The 25178-nt window shown below is 33.7% G+C and overlaps 1 protein-coding gene and 1 long non-coding RNA gene across 3 annotated transcripts in view; both read right to left on the reverse strand.

The window, feature by feature from the left end:
• Window positions 1–2494, reverse strand: part of COL5A2 (collagen type V alpha 2 chain) — a 68122-nt gene extending 65628 nt beyond the window's left edge. The window contains exons 1-2 of the mRNA XM_079925031.1: window positions 1807–2494; window positions 391–423 (exon numbers count right to left, since the gene is read on the reverse strand). The gene's annotated coding sequence lies outside the window, so the exon portion shown is untranslated. The remainder of the gene's footprint in view (window positions 1–390; window positions 424–1806) is intronic.
• A 6158-nt stretch (window positions 2495–8652) lies between these two features.
• LOC307188225 overlaps window positions 8653–25178 on the reverse strand; it is a 291691-nt gene continuing 275165 nt past the window's right edge. For both annotated transcript variants that reach the window (XR_013828850.1, XR_013828851.1), the window contains exon 5: window positions 8653–10841. This is a non-coding gene — a long non-coding RNA (uncharacterized lncRNA). The remainder of the gene's footprint in view (window positions 10842–25178) is intronic.

Here is a 25178-nt window from a genome sequence, read left to right on the forward strand (position 1 = left end):
CAATAGTCTTTTACGCTAAACCAGAAATATGCTATCTGATGCATAATTTCTCAAACTCTAATGTAATATATGATTTAATTTTATAGTAACAGATGAAATTAACAGTTTGTTTCATTAAACAGATAAAAGGAGTCTACCCTTAATCATTGTCAAACAACAGACTAATATGCCCTAATTTCAATGAGTCCAGTTAACCTAATTAGGGTTCATCAACATCATTCACTGCTGCAAAGGACTTCTTAAACTTGAGTATGTTTCAAAACAAAATGTTTCAAGAAATCAAGCATCATTATTTTATAGTCTGTTGTCTTTTCATAGATATAATATCCATAAAGATTCAGTATCTCAAAGAACTTAAGAGTACCATGAATATTGGAGGAAACTACTTACTGAGGGTCCTGGACGTCCACGTATGCCTGTTACCTAAATGATAAACAAGATAATATGTAAAGATAAAGTTTCTAAAGAGTTTTCGAAAACTTAATAGTCTAACAAATAAGAACAACAAAAGCCCAGTGAATTTTTTTAGAACAAATAGATGTTGATAGTTGATGCCCATTTCCTCCTAGCCTATAAAGCTAAGACATTATCTAATTTAAACTCTAATATAGGGAGGCAGTACTGGTATAGCGATTGAGAGCACCAATCCTGGAGCCAAGAGGCCTGGGTTCAAATCCTAACTCCATCCCTTCCCTTACCAGTTGTATGACCTTGGACTAATTAATTACCGTCTCTGTACTTAAGGTCCCTCTTCTGTAAAATGGTGATAATGATTATGAAATTACCTCCCTCTCAGAGTTGTTGTGAAGACACACAAATAAATATTTGGAAAGCGCTTAAAACAGCACCTTAGACATTGTGTTTTTAAATGAAAGAAAACAATATGAACGGTTTACTTTTTAGGGAATCTTTGTTAAAGACAAGCCAATTGAAAAGCAAAGCAAAAATGCAAATATTGTCAAATAAATCAACATGTTATACTTCTGTCTTGACAAAATGATGATAACTCCTTTAAAATCTAGGAGAGTGGTGAAGAACTTTCATCCTCTTTAATGATACACTTTTTGATCATCTACAAGTCTAAATAACTCTTAAGAACTCTTACACACTATGGAATTTAAATCAGGATAATGGCATAACATATTTCCAGAAGTGTGGCACATTAAATCATGCCTTTCTGTTTGAATTATATGGCTATTTATACTATAAAAAATGTATATCTTAACTATCACTTTATATTCACACACATTATATTTAATTTTGTAAAACCCTAATTTACACCTTTAGTCATGCGACAATAAAAGTCAGGAAATTGTGAAAAATAAATATGAAATATTGTATTAAAGAATTGATCTAGGGGCTTCTCTGGTGGCGCAGTGGTTGAGAATCTGCCTGCCAATGCAGCAGACACGGGTTTGAGTCCTGGTCTGGGATGATCCCACATGCCGCAGAGCAGCTGGGCCCGTGAGCCACAATTACTGAGCTTGCGCGTCCGGAGCTTGTGCTCCGCAACAAGAGAGGTCGCCATAGTGAGAGGCCCGCGCACCATGATGAAGAGTGGCCCCCGTTTGCCACAAGTAGAGAAAGCCCTCGCACAGAAATGAAGACCCAACACAGCCATAAATAAATTTAAAAAAAAAAAAAGAATTGATCTATTTTGGTTTGCTTCTTTTATACTAAAAACTTGGTCATAAATAAATTCCCTGTTTTTGAAAGTATGTATATAAGCAATAATATATCAATACAACAAGGCTATAACTAAGTTTATCAATGGTACATGAAAGCAGTATATACATATATACTTACAACAGGCACTAATCCTGGTTCTCCTTTTTGTCCCTATGAAACAAAATAAAAGTTCAATTAGCAAAATATGTGGCTTGTTGAGCATTAACATGTCATATTAGAATATTCCACATAAACACTGGAAATTTCTGTGTAAGAAAGGTAAAAAAATAAATTGAGAAAAAAGTTAACAATCAATCTTTAAAATATTTAGTCAGACATTATTCATGAAAAAACACTAATCTCAAAGACATGAAAAGAAAATTAATCCAATGTGTGAAATGTGTAAAGTTGTTTCCCTTCAGTTTTTACAGTAAACAAACCCAAAGAGAAAATCCAGAAATGTGGACATATTTGAATTTTCACACTCATATTACATGCCACCTAGCTTTTAGTAACCTATCAGATGCCATTCCTGAAAAACCTGTCATCCCTTTTTTTTAACTCATGGAAGAATATGAGAAATAACAAGAGATGTATGGCTGTCTTTTAAGAAAAAAAAAGGAAAGAAAAGAAAGGACATAATAATATTAGTCAGGTAATTCTCAATATCTGTGGAAAATCTAGAAAAAACATTAACTGAACAGGAAAGTAAAAAATAACACAAGAAACTATCAGAACTTAAATAAAGTCAGGAAGTTTAATTTGCTCTTATAATAGATGTAGCTAACACAACAGATATAGATGGAATTTCTTTTGATTCTTAGAACTTTAGATTATCAAAAACTGCATTCTTATAGCATGATGTCAAGTATATAGTTTAAATAATATTGGATGAATTGAATCTTTATATACCTCTACTGTATCATGTACTTGCTTGCATTATTTATTTCAGAATTTGTCTTCCAACAGATTTTGGTCTCCTCAAGGTCATGATTATGTCTACTTTATATTCTCAGCTGGACACACAGAAGTTCTCAATAAATTAATTAATATATTAATTTTCATTAATACACTATGAAAAATGTTTTTTCCTAGGCAATTACAGAGAATGAATGCATTGAGGCTTATATTCAAACTATAGAAAATGCAACGATAATGAATTCTCTTTTATTAAATTTCTCCTTTTACATATACTGTTCTTATATCTGATTATATAAAGAACATGAGTTCATAGTAGGGAATTGTTAAATAGAGGAAACAGAGAGATAAACTAAATATCATACTCATGCCCAGGAGATAATCACTGTTAACATTCTGGTAATCTTAGTTTTCCATCATGTACCTCATTTGGTTTACCTAATCAATGCCTCAGTATTTTACTCTTAGATGTTGTCTTCATTTAAAACATTATTTTACAATCTTGACAGTCTTAATGGTGGACTCAATGACAGAACAGTACCCTGATCGTACTTGCCGATTCTAATGCTGAGGCAGCTAATACTCATGAAGTCAGGAATAAACTGAGAATTCAGAAGTATTGCAAACGCTTTGCAGCTCTATTTACAATAGCCAGGACATGGAAGCAACCTAAGTGTCCATCAACAGATAAATGGATAAAGAAGATGTGGCACATATATACAATGGAATATTACTCAGCCATAAAAAGAAACGAAATTGAGTTATTTGTAATGAGGTGGATGGACCTAGAGTCCATCATACAGAATGAAGTAAGTCAGAAAGAGAAAAACAAGTACTGTATGCTAATACATATATATGGAATCTAAAAAAAAAAAAAATGGTTATGAAGAACCTAGGGGCAGAACAGGAATAATGATGCAGACGTAGAGAATGGACTTGAGGACACAGGGAGGGGGAAGGGTAAGCTGGGACGAAGTGAGAGAGTGGCATGGACTAATATCTACACTACAAAATGTAAAATAGATAGCTAGTGGGAAGCAGCCACATAGCACAGGGAGATCAGCTCAGTGCTTTGTGACCACTTAGAGGGGTGGGATACGGAGGGTGGGAGGGAGACACAAGAGGGAGGAAATATGGGGATATATGTATACGTATAGCTGACTCACTCTGTTATAAAGCAGAAACTAACACGCCATTGTAAAGCAATTATATTCCAATAATGATGTTTAAAAAAAAGAAAAGTATTGGAAATGGCTCTACAGAGGCAGGAGGATGCTTCAAGGTAGACTGAAGCACACCTACAAAAAGACTAGAGGAATAGGGGATCAACACATATGGGAGGCAAAGTAGAACAGGCTTATCTCTGCACTAACTTCTAGACTAGGTCTTTCCACTTTTAACATGAAAGTAATACAAATTAAGAGCTAAAAGAGCTTTTAAGAGCTAAAAGCTAACCTTTTAAGAGCTAAAAGAGCTTTCTTTGAAATATTAAGAGCATTTTAATTGTTCAGAGATGGTATGCAAATCTGTGTCCAATAAATAAAGGAGTTTATGAGAATGATACTGAAGAAAATGTTCCTTTTAGGAACAAGTCTAGAAAAACAAGTAAGAAGGGAGGAGAAATTATTTCAGGCAAAATTAGAAAAATGAGCCTCCTATTGTTCCACAATACTTGATACGGGATTAAATGTTCTCTTATCAGGTTCTGATAACAAATTTATCTAATGATTCTATGATTTTTCTTATTTTGGAAATAAGCCATATATGTAAATATTTGTTGCTTTTGTTAATATGGGCTTTGAATAAATCAATTTATGTGGAATGATAATTTTACTAAATTTGATTTCCATACCCCTGGGAAACATAAAATTCAAGTACTCAGATTCAGATGAGAATTACAGTTTATTTTACTTCTCATCTGTTATTCATCACTTAATGCTCTGTGGACATGCCTCATCACTTTTATAGCATGCCGTTACCATGGAAGCAGTCACAGCATTTTTCCCAGCATCATGTCATCTGTATTATTTGCCTCCCACAGGATTTTAACAAGGGCTCAGTAATTATTTGGGGGTTAACATGAATGAATGAATTATAAATAAAAATCAATTTTATAGAAACCAAGCACAAAATGTATTTACATAATATTACTCTGCTCTCATATTTCTGATGACGCTTGATAATAAATAACAGGGTTATGAAGACAGTAGCACATAACTAAAGCATGCTAAATTAACAGCTGTTTTGAGTGTGTCCAGCTGTCCCATTCCACCTTTGGGAAAAGGCAGTAAACTAAATGACATAGCCTGACAGTTGTCCCTCAGCAAATTGGGTGATTACTAACCAAATCAAATTGATTACATCAGGGCAGTTCTCACCGTCATTCTTTTTTTATTTCACAGATTGTTTATCTATCTACCTACCTATTCACCTATCTGTTTAGTTTGTTTGAGGCCTCTACTCAAACCTTTATGTTTCATATTTTTATAGCTTTCAGATGTAAATTAAATGTGAGCTGGAATCTGTAGTCCTTCTCCTTTAACATATATTCAAATGTAAATAGCTTCACTGATATTTATGTCAAATAAGACAAATTTATGGTGCTGCCCTCTGAACCAAAAAATGTAAAGGTGACAAGGACCCCCTCTTGATAGACAGCATCACCTTCATTTACCACGAAGGTATTGCATTGCATTATCTGATTATCACTTTACCAAAGTTCCACTGCATGCAGAGGCAAAGAATTTAAATTTGCTGTCTAAAATCTGCCATGAAAATTGGAATGACTGCTCATTTCCATTCTTGATTCCTGTGCCCAGCGCATCTGGATAAGACCAGAGCAAATTCCATAGTTTTCAACATAACCAGAAAATGGAGAGCACTTCCAAGGGAATGGAACTCTCTTCACTGACTGGGATTACCCACGTCCAGATGACAACTGGCTAAACCACGGCTATACCCCAATATTGTCCTCTTGAGTGTAAGGCTGTCTCTCGGATTAGATTTTAGGCTCCTTGAATGTGAAGAAGGGGAGAGAAAGGAAGGTAATGTGTGTTTGGCAAAACGTTCAATTAATTCTTTTAAATGAATCTTTACTTCCCAATCAATGGGCAAGAGACCACGATTCCACTGAAGTAGAACTAATACCCTCCCTTCTCTTCCTTCCTTCCCTCCTTATTTCCTTCTGTTAGACATTCATTAGACATTTAATATATTAATTAGACCTTAATAAATAAATTAATTAGACATGAATTAGACATTTAATATATATATAAGGTATATACTAAGTGCTGTGATAAATGCAAGTAATACAAAGGTTAATATGACACAGTCTCAATTCCTAAGGGATTCACAATCTTCTGGAAGAAACATCTATAAACAAAAATTAACAAAGTGAATAAACCAGAGGCATCTATAATCTATAATCAAAGTAGTTAAACTGTGCTCATATATTTATATTTGTGTGGTACTTTATACTTTACAAAAGGTTTTCAAACACTTCAAAGCACAGTCCTATGTGGATAGCGTTAGAATTTTAAAAATTTACAAAAATGAAACTATGCAAAGTAAAACTTACCTTTCTTCCTCTACCTATAAAAAGAAAAGAATAAATATGTTATTTTATTCAGATATAGTTACTGAGAATCTCCTAAATATTTATTTCAATAATTATTTTTAGAGTCAGAATTTAACTTAAACAGCTTTCCCTGTCACCAGTAGATATAATTCAAAAGTTGTTTTGGATCAATATGTTCGTAGGAGGCAAAATAATACATCCCTTTGGAAAATTCTGACGTTATGTGATTATTCTTAACATCCTTTATATAGTATTTAAAATTCATTAAATTATAACATTGACCATTAAAATTATAACTAATTATCTTCAATCAGTATGCTCTGTTTTTTATACTTTTTTGAGTAGGCTATTCATTCACATGGTTAAAAAAAACAAACCCAAAATATATTAATAAAGGTATACAATTATACAGTGAAAAATCTTCTTGTCCCCTTTCCTCTAATTCCCACATTTCACTTCTCACAGGAGGTCACTATTATTAATTTTTCTATTATTAGTCTTCCTAACCAAGAACATAATAGAACATTACATTTATTAAAGTCATCATTTGAGTTAGTAGTGTTTTAAAGTTTTCTTCAGATAGGTCTTGCAAATTTTGTATGAAGTTTATCCTTAGCCACTTTATCCTATATATTGCTATTATAAATAAGACAGTTTTATTCCTATTATTTATTCTATGAGGTAATTGTATATAGTATATCTATTTATTAATTTTATACTGCACTATTTTACTAAATTGTTTTGTAGTATTTTTTTACTCTATTCCCTCAGGTTTTGTAAGTACACAATTGTAACAAAACACTGTTACTATAAAGATGAATCATTGGACCAATTCTGAGTTGGCCCTTAGCATTAAAGGTAATGCTTCTATTATTAAATATAATAAAGCTTCTAAGCTGAGATGTAAATCTTTTATGTTAATGAAATGCCATTTATTACTAAGTTACTAAGTATCTATATCAAGAATATTTATTTGCCTTTGCCAAATGTCTTCAATTATGGAGAAAAGCATGTGATTTTTTTTTAATAGATCTGCTAAGATAATTATTTTTAATTAATTATTTTTATTAATAGCTTTCCTAATATTGAATTATTCTTTTACTTAAGGAATAATCTCTACTTTTTCATGGCTAATTATCCTTTTAATGTGCTAACAGATTTAATATTTTATTTATGTTTTTTAATAAATTTAAAAATATTAAGTAAATTTATATGATTATAGTTTTCTTTTTTGTGCAATTTTGCCACATTTGGCTATCAAGGATGTACTTCATTCATAACAAGTCATTAGAAGTATGCCTTCTCTTTGCATGTTCTAGAAGAGCTTAAACAGCATTAAAATAATCTGTTTTGTAATGGTTTAGCACAATTGTGAAATCATCTGCTACATTTTGTAGGTCTATCTGCTTTACAAATTTTTCTATTTCTTCTAGGGAAATCTGTGTGCTCACTTTTTCTCCTTTTACCAGGGCTAGTTTTAGCAAATTATATTTTCCTAGAAAGGTATCCATTTCATATAGGTTTTCAAATTTATCAGCATAAAGTTGTGCAGAGAAACCTTTTATTATTCTTTTATGTTCTCTGTTTTCATTTGGTCATTTCCCCATTACCATTTCTTATTTTATGGTTAATTTATTTTGTTGATTTCCTGTAGTACTGTCTTTTGAATTTACATATTTCTACTGTGTTTCAGTTTTCTCACTTTTCAACTCATTTTTTCCTTATGAATTTCTTCTGCTTATTTTCAGCTTATTTTGTTGTTCTTTTTCTAATTTTTTGAGATGGATGCTAAATGCACATAATTTTATTCTTTCTTTTTCAATTTTTTAAGAATATAGCTGTAGATTTTTCATTATATTTTAAAAAAATGTTTCATAATGTTTTCAAGAACATTTGTATTGTTTGGTATGTTAGTCTTTCTGATGTTTGAGAAGATTCATATATTGGCTCTACTATTTAACATTATTCTTTTATATTACTCATATCTTTATTTAGACAGTTTCTGTTAGCTCTATTAAAATGAGCAGTGATAAAAATTACAGTGCTTCCTATTTGTTCTCTGACCCCCACACTTTCTTCCAGCACGCAATTTAAGACAGAAAATGCCCTAGTATTTATCTCTGTGGTGTTAAATGTGCTACTATACTTCTTCTATATGATTTGTCAGCTTTGAATGATATTCTTTGACTTCTGCCTCTTAAAGGTGAGGAATTAGCAAACTCAACTCTACTTTGCCCCTTTTTGTCTTCTCTCATTATTTATTATTAGTTGTATTATTTCTATATTGTCAGATTCAGTAACATTTACATTCCCATCGTCACCCTAAACTGCACTTTTGTTTTAGTCTCCTTCTAGAGTTAAATATATCAATGCTCATGCCAGTTCTTTGACAATTTCACCAATTAACTCTTGGTTGTCTTGGGTTTGTCCCATAGTTAGTTTCCCTAAGAAATTTATGGAAAGATTCCCAGAGTTCCTGTGTGTTTTACTGTTTTTTCCATAACTTTTATACTTGAAGGAGAGAATGGATTTATCTTTAAACTTTGGTTCCACATATTGTTTTCCTTGAGAAACATGTAGATATTGTTCCACTTTCTTCTGGTATTGAATATTATTACTATGGAGAAACCTGTGACTAATCTGAATAGTTTTTCATTTTAGAATTTATCCATTCTTTTTCACTGATTTTCCAAAAGACTCTTTTTCTTTAAAGTTTAATAACTTTACTAAGATATGTCTCTATGCTGACTCTTCTGGGTCAATTTTTTTAGCCACTTGGTTTCCTTTTTCAATATCAAAAATGAAAGTTTAATTTTACTCCAGAAAAGTTTTATTGGATTATGTCATTATTTGTTCTGCTCTATTGCATTTATTTTTTCTTTGGGATTCTTCTTTAGGGCTATCCTTTACATATCTTCTATATTATTTTCTTTCAAATCCTTTTCCCTATTTTTTATTTTTACTTTTCTCATTTCTATTTTCTACATCCCTTATTGTATTTTCTGCAGTATCAATTCTCCTTGTGCACCTTCCTATTTCATCTTCATTTCCCTATGATGATTTGGTTATCCTTCTACTTATTGACTCATTATTTCTTCTTTTTGTATTTCTAATTTATGATGTTCTTTCTTTCAATTACTTCATTAAGTTTTATTTAGTTTATGGTTAAATGGTTGGTCAGAATTTTTATCTGTTCTGTGATAGTATATTTACTAGTGTGTTCTTTATCTCATAAATTTCGTTAAACTGTCCTACATTTTTCCTTATAGTATCTTTGTATCAATGCTGTTGTCATCTCTTTTTTTTGTTCATTATTCATCTTGGAATAAATTGGGCTTCCGTAAACCACCTATTTGTAGGAAGTTGTGTATTTTGCTCTGTTTTTTGATATTTGCCACCATTGTCCCAACATACTACTTGCTTATTCCCACAGGTTTAATTTTGCTTTACTCCTGGGGATTCTGTGCAGATTGTATCTACTTCAGGTAGCCCTTTGGTGTCTTGTTGTTAATTCTTCCCATTATATCTTCCGTATTACCTGGCTAGAAATTAAGTTTGGGTATTTATTCCAGGCAAATTGTCACTGTTGAAAGATACCCAAGAGGATAATTGGTAAATTACTGTGTAATGTTTCCATGAAAATACTTTTGAATACTTCATCATATTTGTTGTTATTTGCAGTGAAATTTTGGGGAAAAAATAAAGCCTTGGCACTGTCTTGACAAGGATGCATGCAAGTCTCCATTCATGACTGCTAAAACAAATAACCTAAAAGTTTAATATTAATCTTACCTGGTTCACTAAAACACATAAATATGAACTTGTTTCTCTTATATGGAAGTTTTTCTAACATGTTACTCAAATACACAGGCTATGTTAAACACAGACACTTTTCTCCAAAAAAGAAGTTTTAAAAACCAGTAATTTATATCATTGTTTTCTCAAGGAAATCCATTTCATTCTCGTCTTTCTTAGCCAACATTAAAAGCATTCTGCATTTCTGAGCCACTGTAATAGAGGGTGCTGTGGCAATAAATTACATTAGAAATTATTATTCCATTACCAAGGTCAAAGCTGGCACCAGGGAAGAGAAATGTGTTTCTAGATCTCCTCTTAGATATTAATGGACTTCACAGAAAAGCAACAAATATCTTGGAGGCGCCCAGCATGGATAGGGTAACAAATGACCATCTTAAGTACTACAAGGAATTCTCAAATTAGACATAACCACTTAAAATGCAGCCAAAAAAATTCCCTGGTTTTTAAGAAGACAAGAAATAACTTTATTTTCATTACTGTTAGATAAAGTGAGTGAGAGAAATTATTAACCCCAAAGACCACTGAATAGTGGCTTGATTGTTTTCTTGGGTTGCTGAGTTCTGAGAGCAAAAAACACTGTTACTATAAAGATGAATCATTGGACCAGTTCTGAGTTGGCCCTAAGTATTCTTACCAAAATTGGTATTGCTACTTCCAGTTGTATGTGGACAGACAGGACAGCACTCCCCAGGGGGAGTTACGGGGTCAGCACATTCAAGCACATCCTGGCACTGTATCTTGTCACAAAGAATGGCGCCATTGTCACAGACACAGATCTGGCAAGGGGCAGGTTTCCAAATGTCCCTGTTTAAGTACATCTGACCATTCTGAGTGCAGGCTATTTCTTCACCATATCCTTCTAAAATAAGAAGAAAAAAAAGGAGGTTAGTAATCTTCTGAAATTTTGAAATCTGGGAAATATTTAAGAAGGTGAGTCATCTTGTGGGTTCTAAAAAACTCTGGGCTAAGCAATAACTTCCTAAGGAGGCAAAACACAGATGAACTTACTTCATTAGTATTTAAAGACAAAGCATGTAATTCACAATTAAATTATTATGATACTTATATTCTAGCATGATGGGGGGGAAAAGTGATCCAAAGTTAAGTATACTAAGTCAGAGAGGCTTCCCAAAGTCATTTTTGAAGATACAAATAACCAAACGTGGTAAGATCATGTCAGAAGGATCAAAATAAACCATTTGAAAAGCAGGAAAAGAACAGTTCCAAAGAGAATACAAAATTTCAGTGTCTGGTGAACCCTATGTGACTTTAAACTGACCAGAAATTTTCCATTAGTAAATCCCACAACAACAGAAGACAATATATATTCTCATACCATGAGGAAAAACTTAAATTCATTTTAAACATTAAGGTAAAAAAGAATAATGGTGACCCATTTCATGGAATAGATTTCCACTAAACATCCGAAACTAAAGGTGCTTCCTAAACTGTAGTGGAAATGCAAAGCTTATACAGGTAATGCATTCATTATCTTTGCATCAAAATTAATTAAGGAAAAAAAATTAATTAAGGAAAGTCACAACCAAAACAGTATGGTAAGCTATAACCTAATATCTGCCAAATACTTTTCTTATATCTAGATAAAAATTTAATGCAGATTTGGAAAACATAAACACAGTTATACACATCGTAGTTCTCTTATACATTTACTATAAAATAAACACATATATTACATCTTTAACTTTGTGATTCTTAAGAAACAAAACTATAGTATTTTAAAACATAATGTGGATCATATAATCTTTGCTTAATTCCTTCAGGAGCTTTCCAACTACTTCAATTCAAAGCTCCTTTTTCAAGCCCAAAGGCCCTCCCTCCCAGTCCTTGTACAACTTGACCCCTTTGCCTAGCACTACCTTTCCATCCCTCAACTCAGACTCTGATAGCTCACTATCATGGTTTGCTTAATTGTCACCTGCCCCCCACAATTCTTCTCTGACTACCCTATAAAAGTAGACTTCCTTCACCGAATTGAAATGCTTCACAGAACTCCTTAAAGAACCCATTCACCCATCCATCCAGTGATTCATTCATTTTGTATTATATGCAAGGTAATTAAATATTTACTAAAATGGAATGGCTAGGCAAAAATCACTGCCTTCATAAGATTTATCACAATTAGTATTCATTTTTTTTCCTTGTTTATGTTCTTATTTCCACCACTAGACAGTAAATTTTATGAAGGTAAGAACTAGTGTGTCTTGTTTGTCACGGTATTTCTAAACCTTGACATCATACCTTGCATAGAGCCAACATCCAACAAATACTTGTTCAATGGGTGGATATGAATGAATGAATGAATCTAAATTATGGCTCACTAATTTAACTGCACCAGCACTAACTTTGCACTTTACAAAAATAAAACTAAAAATTTAAAAATGCATTTACAATTAGTTTTTGAAATATATTTAGTTATATTTATATATTTATCACAATAAATATAGTCCAATGCTAATATAGAACTACGGATGAAAATGATTTCAGTTTAAAGACATTAGTCCAAATATCCATCTTCTTAACTTCAGAAAGTTTTTCTTGGATAGCATTCTTCTCACTGCTCTATGGAATACTTTGCCTCACATATTTAGTCTTTCATCACATATTTGGTAAATGGAAAATTGTTTTCAGAGCATGACACCACATCCTGGCTTCTGTGTTATTCATAAGAAGAGCACGAAGTTTCTAATCTGTTTCATTTTCATCAAAAGATATTTATCACATAATATATAGCTACTCAATAAAACAATATTGGCTCTGTCTATCCAGCATTACTATAGGCATTTTAAACTAAGGAGAAAATAAGTATCCTGCTTTAATATGCTTTCATGCAGAACTATTTTGGAAAACATAAGAAATTTGTACATCAAATAAGCAGTGTTACTTTTAGAAGAAAAATCACTTTGAAACAATGTAGTTCCATGGTGAATGTTTTCACAAAACACAACCTATATAGAAATGGACTTACACCCATAGTCCATCGAACTACTCCATTAAGTAAAAAAAGAATAACTTTGTTCATTAAATTTTTTGATTGAGAAAGAAATATCCAATCACAAGCACTGAATACCATTGACTGAAAATGAGATACACCACAAGTTCTGTTAGCTTGCTTCTCCCTTCCCCCACCCTGGGAGGTAAAAGTGTTCACACGTATCTACTGAGGGTTAAGTGGGTATGTGCCTAGGACTGCATGTGCAAAATATTGGAAGTATATTTATTCCGTTCTCAAAAATATATACTATCATTGTGAAGTAGATCTCAATTTCACTGATGAAACAATTATATATGGGGAAGTAGTGAATGTGAAAAACAAAAAACGAGATGACATACAATGATGTTGTTGATTAAACATCATTAAAATATGTGAGAGACTCTTCAGGCGTGAGTTATCCTGTTCTCTGTGGCTCATTCATGGTTGGAATAAAAAGACACATTCTCTCAGTCTGTGTTAACTCACAGAAGGTCAGTTTCTTCCTGAAAGTTTAAGACAGCATGACCTCAATCCAACGGGCACTATATTACTTGCTTTAAATGACAGTGTTAAAAGTTAGTTTTATACTCTGAGTCATCACTGGTTCTTTTCTCCCTGAGAATTTATAATTAAATTTAATATGATGTGGAAAGTTAGTTGGAGTGCTTTTAAATGGCAAGGAGATGAAAAACCACATTCGCTGCTAAAACCTGCCCTCTCTTCCCCGGCACAGAATCCATGCACATCACAGAGGGCACAAAAACTCAGTGAACTCTAATTTTTCGTGTCTGAATGAAAGACATGTACAAAGAAACACTGGGTAGAAAATACAGGGTGTCTTGCAGTTCTCAAGTTTGTACGTGGTAGTTGTGTACCTTATGATTAGGTTGCCCCTTCTGTTTTCTACAAAGATGTTTATTTAAATGAAAAAGAAAAGTAAAATAGGAAGCAAAATTGCAGCCAATTTACAGTAAAGTAGTCATGACATAATTATTTTATGAATGACAATATTATTAAAAAATAACTAAGTAAGAATTCTCATATGACATTCTGAGAGGGTCAATACCACCCTCCTGATTCCTCTATAGAAATCATAAAATAATGCAAGCTGACATTAACCTTAATTGAAGGTCCAGAAGTTTAAAAATTATTTCTTATAAAATCTGAAAAAGAATTCCAAAATCAAAATACTTTGAAACTTGTATTTTTTCTATGTATGTTTCTTTAATTTTCCTAAAATTGAGGAAGCCTATAGATATCTGATTGTATTGCCATTATTTTGTAATCTTCCATGGTGTTGTAACTTCCAAAAATTTTATCTTCCAAGCTACATGATTCTTTCACCCTTATCAAATGTTCCAACAAATTAAACCAATCCATTGCAAAGTCATTACCACAAACATCTTGGCACTAATCTCTTAGAGAAAAGAGATGTATTTTATCTGACCATGTTTTGTTTGAGAGTAACTCAATGTCCTGTGTTTCTCATATATCCTCAGAGATTTGTCTTCTCACAAAGATTAGGTGCTTTTAAATTTATTTGTAAGAATTCAGTTCTTAATCACTAGATGGCAGAACAAATCCACCATCTTATTATAATAGATAATTAGAAACTCAGACATCAGAACTGCTGCTGCTTGACAACTATGGCCCACACCCTAGGGCTACATTCCTTCATATAATTATACTTGTGCAAAAAAGTCTGTATAGAAATGGCCTTATTGAAACCTTTGACTGTCCAAGAGAGATGTGATTCTATTTTTAATATTAAATTATTGGGGTCTACCTAAAAATTTTGAAAAAGATATGAAATAAACGCTCCTAAGCCCATGCTGGACATTCTGTAGACATTAACTAAAGATCTTCCTTGTAGAAATAATGTGCTCGCATATCACAGAAATTTTAAATCTCTTATTCAAACAAGTGTTTGTTCCGACCATTTTCTCTCACTGGACTGTGAGCTCCTTGGGAGCCAGACATGTGTTCATCTCAGTAACCTTCACATCCAATGTCATATAATTAGTCTTTGATAAACATATTTGCTGTGTGGGTGAATGAGTGAGTGAATGAAGGAAGAAAGGACTAGTTCATCAACGTGCTTATTAAAAAGATAGCACATGAAGCTCTCATTCCTCCTTCCCTAAACTTCCCAAAGAGGATGTGCACTGAGGACCCCTATTTTGAATGATAGGGAAATGGGTCACTTGATTGTTCTTGTTAAGTATGCCCCTGACATCTAGACTTCTGTGTGGCCAGAAAGGAAGAAAACTGTGTCCGTCATAGCCGCTCACATTTTGAAAAAATTTTCAAAAAGCTATAGCAGCCCTTCAGCCTTCCTGGCCCAGTTGGTCTAGGTCCCTTTGCTGGTTATGAAGGTCTGGGTTAACATAATTTAAAGTTTCTCTAATTGTAAAAGTTTTTGAAGGGTTAGAATCATGGCACAGTCAGCTGGTGTCCTCATGAAGTGGGCAGAGAACGCTTTATGGGACAAGAGAAGCAGCAGCAGAGCAGCTCCACTGGTCCCTCTGGACCAGAGCACAGATGCTGCCTTTACCAATGCACAGCACAGCCCCAGCTGCTGGACTCAGTTCCAGAGAATGTTCCAAGGAAATCTCTCCCTTCCTTCTGCGCTCAGGCACTGTTTATCCACACAATGGAGAGATGATGAAGGGTATTCAGCTCTTCCTTTAGAGCCTTCTGACTCAATGCCAACAATTCCACATTGATCATTTCTTTTTCCTTATCTGATCCCCAACATTTAAAAAATAAGATACATATGAAGCCACCAGGGATAGCTGAGGGGGATCTGTTACATACTTTGACAAAATTTTTCCACTGCAGCCTCAAGGTCTGTGAGAGAGAGGGTGGGTGAGTATGGAGCAGGCCTGTGAAGCTTTGCATCTTTTGTTTCTTCAATCCACTTATACACTTTCACTTTCCAATGAGCCCTCTGAATTTAAATCCCTTTTTAGGATGGTTACTCAAACTAGTACTTTTTTTGTGCCCTTCTCTATTTTTTTGTACCAATTGAACAAAAGTAGCCATTTGATGATTATTTGAGCTGAGTTAAATTTCTGTTCCACTAGGACAATCATATTTAATATTCTAAAGCAATATAATAACAATTAATTTTGAAAGCTTATCTTGAAATCTGAGAAAGTAAAAAGAAGACAATGTATACATAGTATGTCAGTGAAACATACAAATAATGAGATTAGACAAACTGTACAAAGGTAGTTAGTTTCTTCAATACAGTCATGAAATGTTTCTCAATCTCATATGCAAAGGCTTTCCAGTTAACTAGTAAAACTGCTGTTTTTCCTTTACTTAAAATGGAAAAAATAAAAAGGAAAATCTTTTATATTAGGTATTACTTAAGTTTCTTTCCATGTATCATTGGGAAATCCAAATGATTGTGGCCAAAATGTGAAACTAAAATTATACACAGTGCACATGCAATGCTCATCTACAGTTTTGTCTGGAAAACCAACTTTCAGTCTGCTAATGCATTTGACATAGTTTTTTTTCTCCAACCAAAGGCTCAAACTATTGACTAGCTGTAAAAACACCACACAGAGAATTGAGCCTGCCTTATATTGAAAACACTAGAAATTTTAGTAGTAATATCTATAGCAAACCCTAGTTCTATTCTCAAATATTGATCCTAAATGAATAATTAAGTACAATTTGTGCTATGCCAAATGTATGAAATGCCTGCCTAAATACATGAAAGGTTTCGAACTGTTTTGAATGAAGTCTGTCTGCTTAATCTCTCTCCAGCAATGACATTGCTTGAAATAAAGAAGAGAACCAAAAATCTGCCTAGCTATTTCTCTCTTCAAATGGGTAGTATCATGACTTTTATGTAGTCTGGAGATAAATTAAGTAACAAATTCCGAGCAACATGTAGTACCCACATTTCAGATTTCCTTCATCTCCTTCAAGTCTTAGCTCAAATGTCACCTTCTCCATGAAGCCTACTCTGACCGCCTTACAAAAAATTGTCACCCTCCATCTACCAATTCCTGCTTTTTTTTCTTTTAATGTGGTATTTAGCACTTTTGAACCTACTATATTATTGTATTTGTGTCTATTTTGTGTCTCTTCATGATAGATTTATAGCTTTATAAGGACAGATACAACTTGTTCTGGCTTGTCCATTGATATATCCTGATATTCTAGAATAGTAGTCAGGATCATAGTAGATGCTCATTAAAAATTTGTTGAATTAATTTGTTAATTGAATTGAATATTAGTTGTTTGTGTTAGCAGCTTTAGATGGTGGAGTTGTTTTGTAATTATAGAGTTATTATGTAACTAAAAAGAGTTATTGTTATATTATAAGAGAATATTTACAGAACTAAACTAGGGATATTTCATTATCCTATGTTTGGACAAGAAAAATACAAAAAATGGAATCCAAGATTTTGACCTGTAAAGCCAAAAGCCACGATTTTGACCTGTATTTAAAGTAAATAACCATAAATACAGTTATTTAGAATAACTGTAAAGTTATTAAGGGTAATAACTTCTCAGTGCTTCTGAGAAGTTATTACCCTTAATAAGTAAATGAATGGAGATCAAATTAAAACACCCTTATGTAGAGGAAAAGAAGATATCTATAAAGGAAAGGAACACACATTATTTTCTTAAAACATTTCTTTCTTAAAACATGTTTTAAGAAAGAAGATTTAGAGTTTTCAAAAGACTTTTCATTATTTGTTCAATCCCAGATAGCTATGGAACATTTTTTTTGTGCTAACACATTGGGTTATCTGGTGTTGAGATCAGAGAAGAATGTAGAACATTTGCTAAGCTGTAGAGGGTAAGATTTAGGTTGAACAAGAAGACATTAACTAGGTTGTTTACTTTAGTAAAGGATATGTGCCTCAGTTTCTCTACTCATTAATGTATAGGAAAAGATGAACTATGAGCCTTCACTTTTGGGTGGGATGAAATATACTAGGAGATGACAAATAAAGTTGCCTTAAATTGCTGCTGAAAGTTAATCCAAATAAATTAGTCAATCTGGAAAAAGGAATGGAGGCATTATTTAATCCATTTAACCAGTATTTATTTATCCAGAAAGTTTTAGTGAATACTTGTCTAGTACAAGAACACAGTTTAGGTGGTGGAATGAGACATTTGGAGTCCAGCTTCCTTGCCAAAAACAATCAAAATATACAGAAGTTGCAAAAGGTAATGCAACTTTCTTATAGGAGAAAAAATAAGTTTGTACACATGTATATTTCAAGAATTCATTTTGGAAAATCTGCATACACGTTGAAATTTTTATAAACTTAATTCTATTTTCTCATTAACCTACATGAGTCCCAGCTCCTTTTGAATTATTGGTTCTTATCCTGGAAATCTTCCTCTGTGTTTTGAGAGGTTTTTGCCTAATGCTATTTATTTTAATTAACTAAAACTAAATTCTCAGGAATATCAACCTGAGGGCTTTCTAGAATCCCAAACAAAAACAATCTTCAATCATTTGGGAAAAAAAAAAAAGTTATGTTTATAAAAGCAGGCTGCAAATAAGCTAGGAGTGAAAGGAATGCAGAATTCCAAAAGGCATTAATTGAAGAGTAGATTGGTCACATACTGACTGTCCTTCAATGTCCTCTTTGGTAAGAAAATGGACTTTGAACCCTAGGATAGTCTGAATGCAGTGAGAGAGCGGAAAGCCACAATTCACACCATCCCAGCAGCCCCCATGGTGCAGCTGCTCCACTGTGCGTTTTTCAGGCTTCTTTGGATGTTTTAGTCTTCCAATAGCTTCGGCATTAAGAATAGTTTCAAATTATAAAGTAAATGCGCTTACTCTTGAAACAAACATCAAAGTAACATAACGTATGCATTTTGATAATATAGTTTATTTACTTAACAAATATTTATTATCCATCTGTTACTTTGCCAAGCAAAGGTCAAGTTACGAATTCCTCCCCATCCTCAAGAAGCTCACAGAACAGTTAGGGAACCATTCCAGCAATAGACTAGAAGGACACAGTTCTTTAAGTATAAAACTAGAGGCAAACCCAAGTTGTGGGAATATTTAAGAGAGGCACTTCACCGAGGCTAGAGGTCAGAGAAGTCAAAAGCGTTCTGTAATGTCTTTCCTTTCTTTAACAATTTTTTAGTTTTTTTTTTTTAAGTGCTAAAACTAATATCCAAAATGATTTCTTCCAAAAATTCACTTCCAGGCTGTATAATATTATCACTCCTGGTTCGTTGCTGGTAACAAGCAACGAACACTTTCTTTCTACCAACTAGCTGGGATGGATCTGAAGGAGCACAGGCACTTCCTCTCACTCATTACTTCCTGTTTTCATCTCTTTGGCATCTATTCTCTTGTCTGAGGGTAAAACAACAGCACTCTTGTTTCTAAACCTCCTGATGCCTACATAGGTGGGTGTCTTAGAGGGGAGCAGGGATGTGGCTCTTCGGTGCTTGGAGCTGCCTGACAGTGCAGAAACCCGGGACAGTGGCACACAGCAACACGGGAGGAATCAGTTGCCACCGATGACCAAGTCTGGCAACACTGTGATGAGCTATAAATGCATTTTTCCAGGTCCAATTCTACAGCCATTTGGAAATTCAGCAAAGCCAAATTAAAATACCATTCCTCCAATTTAGATACAGAATTCTGGATTATGCTGCCTTGAAATTTTAGGAAGTCAAAAATTGTTGTATTGTGTAACATTTAGCTTGAAAGACAATGAGTTTCAACCATGGGTGTCAGTTTATAATTTAGAAAACAGTGAGAAATAAGGTATCAAATATCTGTGCTAGAGGTTCACTTATTACTCAGCAAATCTATTCATATCCACTTTCATAGATTACATAAGCATTTATCAAGAGTCTGTGACCATATCCCATGCCAGAGAGATACAAAAGTAAAAGACATATAAGCTACTCCAGAAGAGCTTTTAGTTGAAACAATAAGAAGGAAGTTTATAAAATCATGCTTTTATAAACTTTTACTAAATATTTACTAAGGACTTTTATAAATATTTACTAAGGACTATCTAAATATAAATTATCTTCTATCCAGCTATTTCTCCAATGACCACAATTCGTCAAGGAAGCACATTGTTTATGTAAGACACTAGGTTCAAGGAATTATGGGTAAGAAATCTAAAGAGCTGAGATCACGATGAGGTGAAATTATCTGAGGAGGGGTGAACAGAAGTTGGGTCTAAAGTAGGTCTTGAAAAATGCAAGGTATTTGAGATGGTGGAGGTAAGGAAGACTCTGCCTGGGATGGGAGCAGGAACCACCTAAAAGAGGCATGGAGAGGAGGGCAAACATGTCATAACAGGAGGGAACGGTGCCGTATATGGAAAATTCTTGCTATGAATTCTTGCTATGAGTGACACTTCTTCCTCTAGGAAGGTTTTCATGACTTAACCCTTTCCCACATGTAATTTGGTCACTATCTTCTTTGTGCTCTGATTCATCTTGTCCATACACCTGGCAAAATACCTGCAACAGTCTATTGTTTTTTTACATGTAAACTCTATCAGGCTGTACATTTCTTGAGGGTGAACACTCTTCATTTCTCTCTGTATTGTGAATGTAGAACAGTGCCTGACACATAGTACATGTCCAGTAAATGCTTATTGAATAAATGAATAAGTGAATAAATAGGAGAATGTATAAGTAGCTTTCAGGAATATTAATCTAACAACAGAATTTAAGGTGAATTGGAAGCAAATGAGACTAAAGGCCATTAGTTTAAAATGTTATACTGTAGTTAGGAGAAATAGTTGTTCTGGGAATGAAGAGGGGTAAATCCACAAGACACCAGATAGAAAATATGTAGAATTTGATTAACTATGGATGGGATAAGGCATTGGAAAAATTAAAAAATAACTTTCGAGGTTCAGGATAGAATGGAGGAAGTAACATTTATTGGATACAGTTGTGGGTGGAATTGTGTCCCCCCAAAAGATATGTTGACCTTTTTTGGAAATAAGTCCTTAGAAGATGTAATTACTTAAGATGAGGTTGGACTAGAATAGGGTTGGTCCTTAATCCAATATGACTGGTATCCTTATAAGAAGAGGAGAAGAGAACACACAGAGAAACACAGGCACATGTGATAGAGGCAGAAATTAAAGTGCTGCAGCTACAAACCAGGGAAAATCAAGGACTGCAGGCAACCACCAGAACCTAGGAAGAGGCAAGGAAAGATTACCCCTTTACAGGTTTCTGAGAGATCATGGCCCTGCCAACACCTTGATTTTGGACTTGTAGCCTCCAGAACTGTGACACATTACATTTCTGTTTTATTAAGCCACCCAGCGTGCTATACAGCAGTCCTAGAAAACTAATAACAGATATCTGCAGGATAGGAGGATGGTCTGGACATTGAATGAAATTCAAGTTTTGGAAAGATAAATAAATTTGATTGGAAAAAATTGTAAACCCTATTTAAGGCATATTGGGATGAATACTAAGGAAGAACAATCCAGTATAAATATTAACAGCTACTATTTATTGCGTTGTAAGAGCTATGCTAAATTCCTATGTACATTTTATATTTAATCCTTAAACCACCCTGGTAGAGGCTTGGAGTCAATCAGGATCACAAAGTTAGAGAGCAGCAGAGCCAATATCTGAACAAACACGCATTCCTAATAACTATGTTCTAAGTTAGACAATTGGACTGCTACTTTAGAGAGTATTTAAAAGAAAGACAACTTTGAATACATAAGATTTACAATTCACACTCCAATTGTGGATTTTGAATGCGTGAGAGTAATAACCTGACAATCCACATGAAGGATGAAGAACAAGAGGAGTCTGGATTAACTTTAAAGAAAAATTTAAAAGAGTAAAGCATTCTTAGAAATACGAAAAGGGAGAGATCAGTTTTTTTTTTTTTTAATGAATTTGTTTTCAGAGGGAAGCAAGTGAAACATACTAAGAATATGAACTCTATTCTTTCTTTCTATTCAGCTCCCAACTCTAAATGGTCAATATTTCATTTCCTGATGCTATGCCTGTATAGCCACCAAATGTTACCATCCTAATATCCTGTGAAATTTCCCCTAAGCTTTCCTGAGGCTTCACAGGATATTGATGGGGAAAACTAGCTCCATGACACAAATAAGCTTTCAGGCATTTTGATGAGTATGGATAGTAAATGACTGCATACCAACTGTTATTCAGTTCTTTTTTAGATTGGTTTATAGGGCACAGGAAATGAAATTTTCCCCCAGAAAACTCAGCTTACATTGTATAAATGTGATTCTCCTCATAGCAAACAATATACTTTATTCTATCTGCTTTATTTAAACTAAAGAGGTGATGCTGAAAAAGCCACTGGGGAAAAGTCAATGAAATTCAACATTAAAAAATATAATTTAAAAGGAAACCATCAAACACCTGCTTCTTAAATTACATCATATTCAGTTCTTCATTTCCTTTCATTTTTCTGAAGTCTGAACTAGACTTTACAAAAGTTAACTGTTTTCCTTTTTATAACATTTAATCTTCTGTTAAGAGCTCTGAAAATAGAAACTTTCTCCAAGAACCAATCTACAACTTCAATTTTTTCCTGTTTAATAATTATCAGTTCATCATAATCTATGTGACTGGCAATAATGATTAGAAATAAAAGTAAATAATGGAATAGATGTGATTGTACATTTTGTTTTATGTTAATAAAAGAGGGAATGTGATCTAATAAAAATGTAAACCTGACCCGTATGCATCCTAATTTAATGGAAACTAATTGGATGAATTGATATTCTTATGATGTTAATGGAACAGTAGTGATTAAGATTTATTTAATGGAACTTTTTGGCTAAATATCAAATACAAAGGCTGATGGGATTTATCATGAGCTCAGCCAGACTTTTCATGACTGGATCATATTATCAAATAAGATAATGAGATGACAAGGTGGGCTAGATACAAAAACAAACAAATAAACAAACAGAAAACCCTTACAGTATGTCTCCACCAATAGAAATCTCTCCGGAGTAGCAGAGGTTCAACTATAGGGGAATAAGGTCATTCTCAACATCTTAATTGCCAAACAGAATACATTTAGAGGCATTATTTCATGCCTATCTACATTTACCAATGACTTCTCTTAGAGTTAGGAATTCTAAGGCATAGACAAAATCATTCTCCATATCCACACAAAACTGTAAGTCCTGTATAGCAGAATTTATATATTCAACATTCTATCTCATCTCATAAAATAAGAGGCTTTTCATCTCTTATAGGCTCCCAGGTTTTGGAGTCCTTAAACTGTCCATGGAGTAAATGAAGAGTTTACCCGGAACAGGAATATGAAATATGCAGTGATAACCCTCTCTCAGCCATGACTTTGTGCTACTTTATGCCAGCCCATGTGTGGTAGATTACAAAATCCACCATTTAGAGTGTTCTAAAGATGTCATAATTTTAAAAAATAATTCTTATATGGGAACTAGATTATACTTTAAATTATTGGGGATTAATTTAGTTCAACAATCATTCAGTTTGTCAACCTTAAGAGTGAAATAATTTAAAAATTAGTAAAGAAAAAAGCCAATGTGACAATCAGGTAGCAAAATGTATATTATCTAATAGTCAGTATATATGGATTGTTTACATGGCGGTATCTTGTGTGATGGAAAGAGACTATGGCAAATTTCCCTCAGTTATGAATATTAACACCAAATTAATAATTTCTATTTCAAGAATGTTGTTCATACTTAGGAACTATTTTATAATCAAAGAAGTATTTCTCTTCCTTGTAAAATTTTATTTCTTTCCACGTTGCTAAACAAGGATGGATTTCAAGAAAAGTGATATATTACATTCTGCAGAATATCTTAAGAGGAAAGAGGAAATCAGCTCTTCAGCAGTTATACTAAAATGTCAAAAAGTCCTAAAACTCAGGAAGAATAAGTTATATTTCTTAGTGAAGCATGTAAATAAAATAATGTAAATCAAATCTAATTTCCCCTATAGAGGTAGCATTGTAATTAAAATGCATTCCAAACCAAAGGCCTAACAATGGCAATGACAACGATGACCATGCTTAGTAAAATGAAACATATACAACCCAGTGTGCTACATACGGGCCTTGAAAGGTCTTGGCAGAGTAAAGGTACGAACTGGAGTCTCCAAAGAAGTATCCACAGAAACACTCCAAGGAATGCTAAGGCCATGAGGAGAGGCAATATGGTCTTTATCCAGCCAACAAATATTGAGCACCTACTATGTGCCCTTTCTCTACCATGTACTAGAGCTGAACAAAGCAAAAAATGCCATCCTAATTCCAAATAGCTACAGCCCAATGAGGAAGACAGTCAGATAATCAAGCAATTAAAGTATGTAATGATAAGTATCTTGATAGAAATAAATACAGGATGCTAAGGGAGCACACACAAGCATTGTTTCAGGCATTTTGTAGTTGGGGGGGGTTAGTCTTTCTGGTGGAAGCTGCGTGTCAGGTGCGAACTGAGAAATAGAATTTAACCAGTTGCTATATGTAACTCACTATGGTTGGAAGGAAGAGAGGGAACGAGAAGAGAAAGAAGAGGAAATAGAAATTGAATGGCAGTTTAAAGGGACAGGGATGGACGAAGTGGCACCTCTTTCTTGGCTCCACCTTCGGGGTAAGTAGTACTCTGCCAACTCAGTTCAAGACAACAAGGAATGAGAGGGCAAACTTGCAGCTCTAACTGATGAAACTTTCAGATGTAGTTTGACTCTTAATCCAGTCATTGGGAACCTCTACAAGGCAAAGTGGTACATGGGGAATGAAAATTGAGGAGCTGAGGAATGCTAAGCTTTTTGTTTTATTTTGCTTTTTTGACCTTGGCAGTAAATATTACTTATGTATTAATAACTTCTGGCAAATGACAACTTTTTTGATCCTCAAGGTTTTTCCTCTAAAAAGTAGGGTAATATACTACCCCTCACACAAGGATGTTTTGAGAACTAAATAGATGTGAAAGTGCTTTAAAAAATCAATATGTTATTCAAACACAACCATTATTATTATTTAGCACAGAGGTTCCCAGACTCCATTTACATGTATACCAAAAGCAAATTCATGTTCACTCCTCTCCCCCTCATGAGTACCTGTCAGAATCTGGCATAGTTAGGAAGGAGAGAGAAGTCCTGCACTACATTATATTGGCAGAAATCCATTCATACAGGGCTATGATCACAGTGGAGGAATCCTGTTTCTCC

This window comes from Stenella coeruleoalba (genome assembly GCF_951394435.1).
Source record: "Stenella coeruleoalba genome assembly, chromosome: 6".
Taxonomy (NCBI): domain Eukaryota; kingdom Metazoa; phylum Chordata; class Mammalia; order Artiodactyla; family Delphinidae; genus Stenella; species Stenella coeruleoalba.